Source organism: Myotis brandtii, unplaced genomic scaffold, assembly GCF_000412655.1.
Source record: "Myotis brandtii unplaced genomic scaffold, ASM41265v1 scaffold51, whole genome shotgun sequence".
NCBI classification, from domain to species: domain Eukaryota; kingdom Metazoa; phylum Chordata; class Mammalia; order Chiroptera; family Vespertilionidae; genus Myotis; species Myotis brandtii.
In genome coordinates, this window is record NW_005369442.1 from 3,896,024 (window position 1) to 3,910,770 (window position 14,747).

The following is a 14,747-nucleotide window of genomic DNA, read 5'->3' on the forward strand; positions in this document are numbered from 1 at the left end:
ATTAATAGCTTCTTTATGGGACCTAGAGGAGGGGACTCCTTTCCATTCTGGGTCTCAGTTGTCCTATCTCTGGAAGTGAGGTGTGATTATAGGTTCCTCTCTCAACTTTCTCACCTCTATTAATCTGCGACAGAGTTCCAATGACTGAAGCATTAAGATAAAAGGTAAAGACTGAAATAGATATGGGCACAGTGACTCTGCATTTAGATCAGAACCAGCTCTTCTCTGTATGGGAATGGCTTGCAGGGACCAATTTACTCACTAATAATCCAGAGCTCAGGCACTTTCTAAGGATAGTATGTTGGGACCTGTTCATTACCTTCCCCCTGGATCTCATTTAACAATGCTTCCTGGATTGATCTTTTTCTTCAATTGGTCAACAAAGTGACCAAAACAACCAGCATTAGACCCTCTTACAAAATTATCAAGTATATGCAAATACTAGAGGCCCGATGCATGAAAATTCATATAAGAGTAGGCCTTCCTTGACCTGGCTGCCAGCACCGGCTCCCTCTGGCACCTGGGATCTGGGCTTCCCTCCTCTGGCCACCTGGGGCACCCAGGACCCGGGCTGGCTTCTCTCAGGCTGCCTGCAGGCACCCGGGACCCAGGCTGGCTTCCCTTTGGCCCCGGCTTCATCAGGAAGGATGTCGGAATGACGTCGGGAAGATGTCTGGTCTAATTAGCATATTACCCTTTTATTATTATAGATATATAAAAATTATGCACACACTTGCATATCTATATATCTATATCTAAATCTACATTCATGTCTATGTCTATATCTATATCAAACCATCATTTATAGATACAGATATAAATGTAGATATAGACATTATTGAGCACTTACTACATACTAGTATACCTATAGTATACCTAGAGTAGCTCATTTATTCCTCAAAATAACCATGTGAATTAGAAATTATTTAACTATAAGGTTAAAACCAATTTTGAAAAAGTGCAAAAGCTTTCCAAAAAGTCCATGGCAACATGAAAGAACCAAGATAAAAATCAAGCCTCACTCCAAAATCTGTGTTCTTAACTACTATGTTATATTATCTTTAACTAGGAGCCCAGCGGTGCCGCCAACCCACATACAGCCCTGCTTTGACATCTGAACCTGTCCATGCAGAGATCCAGTGTGCCTGGCCCAGCCCCCAAATGCTCTGGCCTTCTCTGGCCACTTCTTCAGTCCCTCAAGTCCCTCAAGTTGCCTGGGGCTGGTCCCACCTTCTCTGGGAGCCTCCCTGCTTCTGCCCCATCTCCGGAGCAACATGGCGGTTCTGCCCCATCATGGTGCCAGAGGAGAGCATGGAAGCCTCCTGCCTGCTGCGCTGTGCTCCTTCCCCTGGCAGGTGGGCCACAGGGCGCTCTGAGTGCAAGTGGTAGGTAACTAGGTAACGAAGGACTGGTGAGGGGGGCGCTATAGGCTCTCACTCCTGACCTCCCCAACATGGGATGGTCCCACCTCCTCTGGACGCCTACCTGCTTCCGCCCCATCTCTGGAGCAATGCCCCAGCTAATATGCTAATGGTCTGGTCATTATGCGTTACGGTGTCCTGATCATTAGCATATTAGCTCTTTATTAGTATAGATAATGTTTGTGTTAATATTAACTTATTTGTGCTTTAGGATAATAAATGTAAGGAAACCCTATTACTGAGTATCTGACTTTTATGGAAAATGGCAGTAATAAAAGCAACACCCATATAACTTATCTAAGGATTTTTGACTTTTCGCTTTAAAAAGTTTGTGTAGTCTTTTATATGATGCCATATTTCATCTTTTCATCTTTTACTTTGCTAAGGAGGCTGTGATTTTGATCTGAAACGTTGTCAAGGTTTGTCAGGATATATTTATGATACTTGTTTGCCGTCTTTGAAAATAGTGTAGCATGATTTATCTAACCATTTTCCTCTCTAACCTGAGGTTACTGTTTCTTGTCCTATGTTTTGTCTCCATGTGTGAAAAAACAAAAGACTCCATTGGGGATCATTTTTGCTTAAAATATTCCTTTATAAAGGTATAACTTTCTCTATACCAGGAATAGTTTCCCCTCAATAATTTACAAGGAGACTAGTGTTGGCCGATAAAATATGGGAGGCCTAGTTAAATTTGAATTTCACTTGCCCATGGGGCATGTAGAACTTAGGATTCCTTCCACACCAAGTAGAAGGCCCAGAACATGAATTTGGATCCTTTCTCAGCCTCACAGAACCATTAACCATTTCTATTCTACCCAGTGACAGTCTCACCCCAGTCTCAGACAGGAGCAGAGAAAGCTGCTGTTTTCAACCTCTTACTCAAATTCTATAATATTTTTTTGCCCCTTCAAACCTGGCTTTCATCTTAGAATGGGGCCTGTTCCCACCTTTGTCTCCTTTCCCACTTATACTCACTTCCTCTTCTGTCCTGGAAAGAATTAGCCTTCATTTTCTAGGTGGCTGTTCACTCTCTCTACTTCCTTATCATTTGTTGACCAAATAGCTGTAGGAGGAGGTGAAAGATATGTGGGCTCAGTACTTTACATTTAATTTCTATTATAAAGCAACACTGGTTCAATTAATGTGATGAGCCCTATGCTGAAAGCTTTAGAAACATCATCTAACTTGAGAGGTAAGTTAAAAATGGAAAGCTAATTAAAGAATGCAGGCTTTGGAACCAAACCGCTATGTTGAAATCTTGGCCATGCCACCTACTAGTCATGTAACTTGGACAAATCACTTAATCACTGTACCTCAGTTTTCTCATCTGCAAAATGGGGCTAATAATAGTATTTATCATATATAGTTTTTGTAAGGATTAAATGAGGTAATAGAAGTAAAGTACCAAAAACTGCCTAGCACACTGTGAAAACTCTATTATTATAGTTTAATTCTCAAAAAATTCTATGAGTTATTTATCATTATTTTCCCCATAAACCATGGCTTAAAAAGTGTTTCTTATTCAAAGTTGTATATCTAGTGTAAGTGGTAGAACAGTATCCATGTGCTGAGTTACCAAGTTATCTTGCCAGGTTGAAATGAGGGTTGAGTTAATTATTCACTGCTCTTTAATATATCACAACTTACTTAAGATTTGTCTGATTTGGGAGAAATACTACCTAAGAGAGCTATAAAGTTTCTGATATTTGCAGGTCAGATTTGTAAAGCTCTCCCAACCCCAGAGGATGGAGATGTGGGTTATATGGCTGTTCATTATATTCCCGCCTCATGGATTTTATCAGTCATTTGTTTACAAGCTTGTCCTCTCCACTAGACAAGAGAGTGTGAGCTCTTGAGGGCCTAGACCACTGTCTTCCTCAACTTGGTATTCCTGACTGGCAGATGTTTGTTGAATTGAATCAGAATATCTTCAAGTCTGTTTCTTTGAAGTTACTTTTTGAATCCCTCAATATTTCCTAACTTCAAATACTATTAGCTCCATGATATCTGAAAACAACCCTCTTGCTGATTTCATCTTCGCACTTTCTCTGGGGCACCTAAAGGAGATTGGAGCTGGAGGATGCATGTTTTTATAGGAGATGCGGTGGAGATCTTTTCCTGGGTTCCCGCCACCGACCTGCCCAGCCTGGCCCAGGCCTGCACCAAATTCCACCTCATCCTGCACATCGACAGTATTTGGAGAAGGCGCTGCTGGGAGGAGTTTGGCCTTTGTGAAAACTTGCAGAACCTGGAGATGATGGGTATGTCTTATGGAGAAGTCTATGAGAAGCTGTTCCCATACAGAAACATTTTGGGATTGTGGCAGCTAGATGCTGAGCACTATAATACTAGTGAATGTAGTGGTGGATGGCTTATGCATTATTGGTTGGACATACAGGCCTTCCCTTCACACCCATGTGGGTGGCCCAATACATTTCAAGCCAATGTTCAGAATTCGCCTGACAGAGAGGAAACCAGCCACGGTGGAGTGCATGGAAGGCCGCCACAGCAGGCCCCACAACCGCCACGTGCTGATTCAGAAGGACAGGTTCACCGCCCAGTGCAAGAACACAGACCACCGAACGGATTTACCAACGCGGATTAGGGAAGAAGCGGGGCTGGTGCTGGAGGACAGACAGCGGTATGACTGGCTGACCTACAGCCGCCTCTATCTCCCGCCGAGCCACCCGGACGACCTCATCAGGCCAGGCCTCTTCCAATACTACTACGATGCTTTCGGCCTAAAGATTGCCATGCTCAGCTTCCATGGGAAGTATGCCAGGGTCACCAAGATCACGGGAGTCTCCAACGAGACGTTAGAGATCCACCTCATGTGCCGCATCCAGCTGCGAGATGGCGAGATCTTCCGCAACTTCAACGAGCTCTCCCGCGTGGTCCAGGAGATTGACGAGCAGGTGATCCGGGAGCAGCAGCAGCAGCAAGAAGACGGGACTGAGGAAAGCGAGCGCCATGGCTGGCAGAGCCCTGCCCAGCCCAGCGTCGGGGAGTCCAGGGCTGCAGCTTCGGAGGAGCAGCCTGTCCCATTTGTTCTGCCTGTGGGCATCCACTCAAGAGACCGGAACTACTCCGGAACCTGCAGGATGTGTTTCTATGGCGTGGACACTGTTGCCTTACTTGGCTCATCCTACCGCGAGCGCTTCCCTAGAGTCTTCATCCTGTTCGATGAGAACCACTTCGGGTTCATCTGGCTGGAGGCGAAACACTTCTTCCTGTACAGCAGAGTCCAGAACACCTTCCAGAATGTGGAGGCACCATCCCCGCAGGCTTTCCTGGAGATGCTCAGGAACATTCAGACCGGACCCCTTGGGAGGAGCAGCTTGCATGCACTTTGAAGATTTGACCTTCTGACCAGGTTACCCACCTTTGTTTTTTTAATCCTCACCCGAGGATATTTTCCCATTGATGTTTAGAGAGAGTGGAGGAGAGAGGGAGAGACAGAAATATTGATGTGAGAGAAACACATCAGTTGATTGCCTCCTGCCCAAGCCGGGACCAGGCCCAGGCTGGGTAGGAGCCAGCAATTGAGGTAGAAATAAACCTTAGACCAGTGGGCTCAACCTTCCTAATGCTGAGACCCTTTAATACAGTTCCTCATGTTGTGGTGACCCCAAACCATAAAATTATTTTCGTTGCTACTTCATAACTGTAATTTTGCTACTGTTAGGAATTGTAATATAAATATCTGATATGCAGGATGTATTTTAATTGTTACAAACTGAACATAATTAAAGCATAGTGATTAATCACAAAAATAATACAGTGGGGCCTTGACTTACGAGTTTAATTCCTTCTGAGGCCGAGCTCGTTAAGGAGCTCGTTAACTCAAATTACTCTGTCAACTCAATGCAAAAAAATCAGCTGAGAGACAGCTGGTATCTCAAAAAACTCGTTAGTCGGGACACTCGTAAGTCAAGGCCCCACTGTATGTGGGAAGCTGCCTATTGTCTTACTAGCAGAGAGGTGTGGACAAGGATCCCGGAAGGCTGGCGACCCTTGAGCTCTGGCAATGGTCAGGGCTGTGCACCCACTGTTCTAGACAATGGTAGCTGAAGCAACTTCCCCATTTATGTAAATCCTTGTTGATAAGCTAGTCTGCCTATTACTGGAAATTGCTTGCCTAAGGGCCATGGGTGTATCCCAAACCAGTAAAAGGTTGGTGATGCCTGAGCACCAGTGGAAGTCCTTCCCCTTGAGTTGGACTTGCCCTCCTAGCCCCCCAGTATTTCCAAAAATAAAAATAAAAAAAATAAATAAATGGCACATGAAGTAGATTACAATGGCTCCAGTTCCTCATTCCTCTTTATAACTATACCCTTTCCTTCATTTCTCTACGTAACTTATTTTCTATACAGTCCTCAGGTCAATTTATTTAAGTTAACACATGTTAAGAAACTACCATTGCCTAAGGCAGTGATGGCGAACCTTTTGAGCTCTGCGTGTCAGCATTTTGAAAAGCCCTAACTTAACTCTGGTACCGTGTCACACATAGAAATTTTTTGATATTTGCAACCATAGTAAAACAAAGACTTATATTTTTGATATTTATTTTATATATTTAAATGCCATTTAACAAAAAAAATCAACCAAAAAAATGAGTTCACGTTTCACCTCTGACACGCGTGTCAAAGGTTCTCCATCACTGGCCTAAGGTAATAATCCACGTTCAGTGTCTGTTTTACTAGTTGCAGGACTTTGGTAAATTCCTTTACTGATTCTCAGCCTCAGTTTCCTCATCTGATAATACTACTACTGCCTCAAAAGATTGTTGTGAGCATTAAATCATTAAATAAATTTATGCATGTGAAAACAGTACCTGGTGAATATTCTTATAATAATAAAAGGCTAATATGCAAATAGACCAAATGGTGGAACAACCAGTCGCTATGACATGCACTGACCACCAGGGGGGGCAGATGCTCAATGCAGGAGCTGCCTCCTGGTGGTCAGTACGCTCCCACAGGGAAGCTGGGCTCACAGCTGGCAAGCGCAGCGGAGATGGCAGGAGCCTCTCCTTCCTCCTTGGCTGTGCTAAGGAGCAGTGAGTTGAGCAGTAAGGAGCAGCAAGCAGGTGGGCGGTAAGGAGCAAGGGGTCCTGGACTACGAGAGGGATCTCGGACTGCGAGAGGGATGCTGAGGGGTCCCGGACTGTGAGAGGGTGCAGGCCAGGCTGAAGGACCCCCCTCCCCCGGGCCTCTAATATTCTTATAATTATTTGTTGAGTACTAGAAAGAGAAGGATGAATACAAATGATGCCTGTCCTCAGTGAATATGCAGCATAGTAGAGGAGACAGAGCGTAAACCTATAATTTCAATAATGTGACTGATATGATGATAGACATGGTACAGCTTGCTATAGAAGTGCAGGAGAAATGCATCTTTGACAGGGGTCTCTAACTTGGTCCAGGTCATTCTGCAGAGCTCTTGACCTATACAGCAATCTGCTTAGTGGCCATCACCCGTGGATGTTCCAAAGGAAACTCAGGCACCATTATTTATCCTGTTACCTGAGGGAGATATTTGCCTGTCATTCTAGTGCCTCAACCTCACTGTTGCCCAATCAATCACCAAGTCTGGCAGCTTCTTCCTCCCTAATCTCTTTCACAGCCAGCTGCTTCTCTCCATCCTCACTGCCATCAGCTCTGTTTATAACAACTTCATCTTCCCCTAGATTAGTGCAATTGCCTCCCAATTGGTCTTCCTTCCTCCAATATTGCTCCTTCTACCTTGTGTTTGCTCTGCAGCCTGAGGGATCTTTCTAGAGCGTGGAGCTGATTGAATTATTCCCTTAGTGAAAACTCTTAAATGCCTCTCCATTGCTTTAGTATAAAGTCCATGCCTCAGAGGCAGCATGGGATGCTCTTTATGCGCCGGCTTCTCCTGTGGCCGCCCTCTTTTCCACAGACTGCCTGCTGCTCAGCATGCAGGCCTGGAACATGGCAAGGCCCTGCCTCTCTCACTTTTGCAAATGTTCCTCTGATGCTTTTCTTTCTGATTGGACAGGGACTTAGTAGTGACTTCATTACTTAAGACTTGGAAACCTGTGGAAACAAGCAAAATACAATAACTCACTTGTAGAATTCTCTCTTTTTTGTTTAATATGGAACACTTCTCGAATTTGCGTGTCATCCTTGCGCTGGGGCCATGCTAATCTTCTCTGTATCATTCCAATTTTAGTATATGTGCTGCCGAAGCGAGCACTCATTTCTAAAGAGTATACACAGAGACCATTTTTCTCTTCATGTTTTCCCTATCCTTTTGGTGTGGATGTGGGCTCCAATCACCTGAAGTAATAACATTTGAACTTTAAGACCACTAATAAATGTTAAGGTAATTATGGAAGAGCCTGACCTAGACCCCTTTTCTTACAAAAATACATAATTTCAGTTTATTAATTCTTTTAATTATAGGAAAAATATGACATGTCTTGAATCTGTATTTCTTATTTTTAAAATATTGTGCTAATAAATCCTAATGCTACATTACAAAGGGTTTCAGCAAGACTGTAATCACTATAATCTCTCTGAAGGAGCAGAACATGTAAGTGCCAGTCATTCCTTGTTAACCCACTCTTTGATTATCTCAAATACAGTACCCTTTATTTTTATTATAGGTCCATTATCTAGGATAATTGATGTGTTCTTTATCTCTGGTTCTCTTTCATGTTGGATTATTAACTGTCTCTGTGACATGCGTATGTGACCTCAACTGAATTTTTTTTTTTGCTTATTTCTCAGAAACTAGAATGATTATTGGTTATTTTGGTTTTCTAAATTTGAAAGAGGACTTTCTCTCAAAGCAAATCTACTTTAGAGAGTATCTCAGCTAATAATCGGCCTAGCGATACATTCTTCAAAAATAGTTATGTCAAGATGTTTGACCTTTATTTTTTGGACTTAAGCCAATAGTCTGATTTGATTTATTAAATAAGGACCTTTGACCAAACAATATTAAATCATATTACTCCCTAAAATTTTGATGAAGTGCTTAATGGAAAAAATTAAAACACCTGAAAATAAATGCTAAAACTCCTCTATGGGTCAGAAATCTAGTTAATGAGAAACAGAGTCCTTTCTCTAAAGGACACTTATCCTTAAGTAGCTTAGCTAAGTAATGATCATGGGAATAATACTCTGGCCTATAAAAAGGCGTTAATTGCATTTTTTCACCTTCAACTGAGCAGATACACATAGAAAATCTACCACTGTATTTTTTCCAGTGTTAACTATCAAGTATCTTGGTTAAGAATTCTGTGTGACTTATGTTTGGATGTGATTATTGATGATTAGCATGAGGTTCATATTGTCATGCAGTTATTTATAATAGCTTCCACTATTTTTTTTTGTGTGTGTGCTATAATTATACTTTAGCCATGTTAAGGGGATAGAGCTCTAACAGAATTTTAGTAAAATCATAGAAGTTATCCTTTCATAGTAATGTAACCCAGGTGGCTGAGGGCAGATGTAGTTATGGTAGCACTCACTGTCTAATGGCTCTGGGAGAGGGAGTACATGGGGCAGAAGAGACGGGAAATCTGTAGGTGGAGATAGGTGTATGTGTGGAGGGAAGGAAAATGGTGGGTCCTACCAGTGGGTTTTATTTAGTTTCCTCCTGAAAGAGGACATCAGTGATTAATGAGGATTATCGTTTACCCCCCAAAACCATTCTCTCTCATATACTGTTTGGGTCTAGCCCCAGCAGGTCCAGGGGTCCCCAAAGGTGTGGACGGAGTCGGCAAGCAGCCTAGCCAGGATCTCCAGCCAAGTTCTTCTTTTATTGTCTTGTTACATCTGTATTTATACCGGTTGATTTTAATCCTGTCAATTTCTATTCCAAAGGTTAGGGCGTTTCTTATCTCCATTCCAGGGAGTAAAGATTATGTAGCTTAAGGGTGATTGTTCGTAGTTAAAGTGATTAACTACCCGCCTAGCATTTAGTTAAGGGGTTTTATTCCCTCCCTAACTTCAGGGAAAAATCCCTACCTGGGGAAACAACCTTTCTCAGAGAGGTGACCTTGGTTAAAACACATAGCACCAAGAAGGTGAGCAAACATATTAAGAACAGTATGCCATATACACCAGGTCCCTTGAAACATATGCTGTGCAGATGTTTCTTCCTTGCAGCGACTGTGTCAAGCAGCAAGGATGGACCGGCTTCCGGCAATATACATGAGTAATTTGTGTTCTGATGACCTGACCTAGACCCCTTATGAAACACTGTTCCTGTTCTTATGTTAATAGCAAATTTGCCCCTTCTTGCTTAGTGTTACATTACCAAGGTCACTTACATTAGCTGACAGCACATACCACTATGCCCAGATAGCTTTTCTTTGCCTCAGACCTCTCTCCAGGTTTCATAGAGGTACAGGAAAAATTTCAGTTTTCCCTGACACAATAAAAAGAAATGAAGAAGAGGGAGGTATTGCAGGAACTATTTCTCCTTCCCTGTGAAGTTTGTCTTTGCCCTCCACTATGTTCCTAGCTGCAGTTAACCAATCTTTTACTGTGTTTACCATTATGATGTTAACTCATTTCAATTATAATTATTATCACTATTAATTTTACTAGTGTTTGAAAGGCCAGTGCTTGGCAATAGCACATGATATATATGAGATACTCAGTATGTTTTTTGACTGAACAAACCAGATAGTTTTGGTACTAGAAATATTATTGGTACTCAATAAATACTTTAAAAATAATAACAATAAAAATAATAGCTAATTTTTTTCAGCACTTTCTATGTGACAGGCTCTGTGCTAAACATTAAACTGATTTTCTCACTTACATCTCAATAATAACCCTTTGAGTTGGGTACCAAATTATCCCCTATTGTAGATTCAGAAATTGAACCTTGGGGAGGTTAAAAAAAAACCCAAAACCTTCCCCCCCTGGTAATATACAGCCTGTCAGTTGTCCCCATACACCAGATAAATGGATATCAATGTAATAATTGTAATCTTGTGATTAATTACAATGATAGATCCATGTACTTGGCCCAATTGTGGCACAAAAGATAAATGATCAGATTTACTTGAACAGACAGGGAAGGTTTCCCAGAAAGGGTGAAAAATATTGGCGGGCATGCACTATGGTCAGAACACTTGGCCTAGTTCTTTTTGGTGTTGCCACCAAGTTTTAATAATTAGGCTGACCTCATGCAAAACATCACTAAATACACTTGTTTCTGTTTTCTTATCTGGAAAAGAAGGTTAGATTAGATGACTATTCTCATCTTAAATATTGTTATTCAAATGAATTCTTTTGCTGGAGTGTGTGAGTTGTTTGCATACAATGTAGACTCAATAAACATCTACTAAATTGAATACTTTGAACTAGAAGGAATGCATCCAGTGGATGCTATTGCTGCGGTTAAAACCATCATCTATCTAGACTTTTTTCCTTTCATTATATTCATAGCTATTGTCCATTAGTGGAATTTGCCTGTGTCAGAATAATTTACTAGGCTCAAGATGGAGCTGCTCCTGCCTGGGGTGCTACATCAGCAAACAGAAACTTAGACAACTTTCATGTCCCTGTAAATGCTCTGCTTGACCACAAATGCAGTATATCCAGTCAGCCAATCCCCAAATGCCAAGCCAGCTCTGGCTCTACTGTAGACTTACTTCCTTGTTCTTCTCACCACTTTGTAGCCTCTACCAAACAGATATTTCCTAATTTTTGCTTCCTTATTCTTTAAATGCTTTTTTAAAAATTAAATGTATTAGGGTGACATTGGTTAATAAAATTAGATAGGTTACAAGTGTAAAATTCTATAATACATAATCTATATTCTGTGTTTACCACCCAAAGTCAAATCTCCTTCTATTACCATATAGTTGCCCCCCACCCCTTAACCTTTATATCCTCCTAACCCTCTTCCCTGTGGTAACCACCATACTGTTGTCTGTGTCTATGTGTTTTTGGTTGTTGTTTGTTCATTTGTTGCTTTCAGTTTTTTAATTTTGTTTTCTTTTTAAAGATTTTTAATTGGTTTTTTAGAGAGGGAGGAAGGGAAAGGGAGAGAGAGAAAAACACCAATGTGAGTGAAACATCCATTGGCTGCCTCCTGCATACCACGTACTGGAGATTGAGGCCACCATCTAGTATGTGCCCTGATGGGGAATTGAACCTACAACCTTTCGATGCACTGGACAATATCCAACCAACTGAGCCACACTGGCCAGGGCTGTTGCTTTCAGTTTTATATCCCACATATGAATGAAATCATATGGTTCTTGACTTTTCTGTTTGACTTGTTTTACTTAGCATGATATTCTCAAGATCCATCCATGCTGTTACAAATATCAGCATTTTAATAATTCTTTATCCCATAAAAGGTCCTTGCCTTCCACTCAGTTTTATAGTTCTCTCAATGGAGACTCTTTTATGAAATGATAAATAAAGTTTGTTTGTATCACTATATTGTTTTCTTTAATTTTTAACAGTTTCTGGCAAAGAGGAATGGGGCCCAAAGCTGACTACTCAATGGCCTGCAGAACAAGGAATCACACAGCCCAGGTGTCTGCTGAAGCTATGAATGCACTGCTCTTCTCATTATTCAAGGGCTGTAGGGTGAGTCCTGTCAGATGTGAGCTTTGCTCCATGTGGGCAGCACTCCAATCAAAACAAACTTTATTAACATATATGTATATGTCAAATGAAACATTTATATAAATCAAGTATGTTCTCAGAATTATAGGAACTAACCCAATGTTTTTCAAGTTCACATAATCTAGAATAAGCATTAAGTATAATAATTTTATTCTAGTTTATGTTTACTAAAAGTCAAATAAGCTCATGTTATCTACATCACAGAATTTTTTATTTAGAATGATAAGATGATAGTTATCTGTTTAATACCTCAAATATTTTTCATGAGTAATATAAGAATAATTTTTAAGAACAAGTAAATTAATGAATGTAAGGTAGAAGTTTATAAATGCAATTTTCAACAATAATTATGCTTTATAGTATTTCTGTTTAGTTTCTAAAATCTTTTTGCTAATTGAAACCATAAAGTTATACTGAGATAAGTTAAAAGATAGATATTCATCAAATATTTGGGATATTTCTGAATAAGATAAAATACTGAAATATTAATTACTGAACATAGGTTTATTCATTTTGACTTCCTTTTACAAAGGAACTAAATATATTTGGATCTATGAGTAAATATGTTTTGTGCAACATTAAAAAATTTGCTACAAGGAATAATACACTTCTAGAAATTATGAATTGTACTTACAAGTTTGCCAATCCACAGAATGCTAGTGTAACAGTCTATAATAGTGATGGCGAACCTTTTGAGCTGGGCTTGTCAGCATTTTGAAAAACCCTAACTTAACTCTGGTGCCGTGTCACATATAGAAAATTTTTGATATTTGCAACCATAGTAAAACAAAGACTTATATTTTTGATATTTATTTTATATATTTAAATGCCATTTAACAAAGAAAAATCAACCAAAAAAATGAGTTCACGTGTCACCTCTGACACACGTGTCATAGGTTCGCCATCACTGGTCTATAATTTCTTACTTCTTACATTTTAGTTTTCACTAGAAATTAAGGATTCTAAGGGTTAAGAATCTAACTAATATATATAATTGAAATTGCTAGAAATAATAAGGGAAATATCTCTATGCAAGAAAAGTAGGATGTATTTTTAGTAAGAAAAGTTATTTTGTTAATGGAAAAGAGAGTGAAAACAAGTGACTGTACCAGAATGAGAAAGATAAAAATAAATAGGATAAAATCTAAGTGGATATGAAATAGTCAGGGAAGGATTGTGGAAAAGGAATCTTGGGAAAATAATTTTACTTTGGAAGAGGTTTATTATTATGTCAAGCTGGCTAAGATTAGAATATATTCTTTTAAGTTTTTTTTAAAGTTTTAATATAAAAAGTATACTGAGGCAAAATTAGAATTTATTTTCTCTCTGTTAAAAGGACAAAGTTTTCTTGGACTATTGGTCTGCTCTTGAAAAGAGATTGTGAAAGGTTTTGTTTCTTTTTTGTTTGTTTGTTTCACCTTTTGGGTAATTTACAATTTACTGTGCTTCACACTGTCATTATTAGGACTTTTATTCCTGGGGAAAAACTAGTGTTTTTAATATTAAAAGATCAAAGTTTGTTCATAACTATGTAAACTTCTGCATTTGCCTTTAAAACCTCCTGCTGTCACTATGGTTAAATACATGATTAAATATTATTTCATAATGATTTGTGATCTTATTTAATAAAATGCCTAAACTTTTGACATTTCCCCAAAATCAAACTCTAAAGAGAGTCTTTATGACTTCAAACTAACTGAAATTTCCCATGGGGCCCTGGAAAATCTCAAAGGATTTCTCTCTCGCTTGGTAAGATGTTAAACTAATTAGGAATATTTGGTATGTGAAATTATATGAGAAGCATCTATCCTATCTAATAAAGAGGTAATATGCAAATTAACCATCACTCCAAAACACAAGATGGCTGCCCCCATGTGGTCAAAGATGGCCGGCAGGGGAGGGCAGTTGTGGGTGATCAGGCCTACAGGCGAGGGCAGTTGGAGAGGAACAGGCTTGCAGGGGAGGGCAGTTGGGGGCAACCAGGCCTACAGGGGAGGGCAGTTGGGGGCAACAACCAGGCCTAGGGAGGGCAGTTGGGGGTAACTAGGCCTGCAGGGGAGAGCAGTTAGGGGTGTCCAGGTCAGCAAGGGAGGGCAGTTGGGGGCAATCGGGCCGGCAGGGGAGCAGTTAGGCATCGATCAGGCTGGCAGGGGAGTGGTTAGGGGGTGATCAGGCTGGCAGGCAGAAGCAGTTAGGGGCAATCTGGCAGGCAGGCAGGTGAGCAGTTGGGAGCCAGCAGTCCTGGATTGTGAGAGGGATGTCTGACTGCCCACTGGGATCGGACCTAAATGGGCAGTCGGACATCCCTCGAGGGGTCCCAGATTGGAGAGGGTGCAGGCTGGGCTGAGGGACGCCTCCCCCACCCCGTGCACAAATTTCATGCACTGGGCCTCTAGTCTATAATAATAAAAGCATAATATGCTAATTAGACTGGTCTTCCTTCCGATGACCTTCTGGACCAAGCCTGGGCTGCTAGGGAAGCCTGGGTCCTGGGTGCCTGCTGGTGCCTGAGGGCAGCCCGGGTCCTGGGTGCCAGAGGGAAGCCGGTGCTGGCAGCTGGGGAAGGAAGGCCTATTCTTGCACGAATTTCATGTATCGAGCCTCTAGTCTTATATAATAAAAGGCTAATGTGCAAATAGACCGAATGGCAGAACAACTGAACAACTGGTTGCTATGATGTATGCTGACCACCAGA

General features: G+C 40.9%; 1 pseudogene; it reads left to right on the plus strand.

Moving 5' to 3' along the window:
* Nucleotides 1–3,504: 3,504 nt before the first annotated feature.
* Nucleotides 3,505–4,777, plus strand: LOC102242000 (annotated as a pseudogene).
* The last annotated feature ends 9,970 nt before the right edge of the window (nt 4,778–14,747 follow it).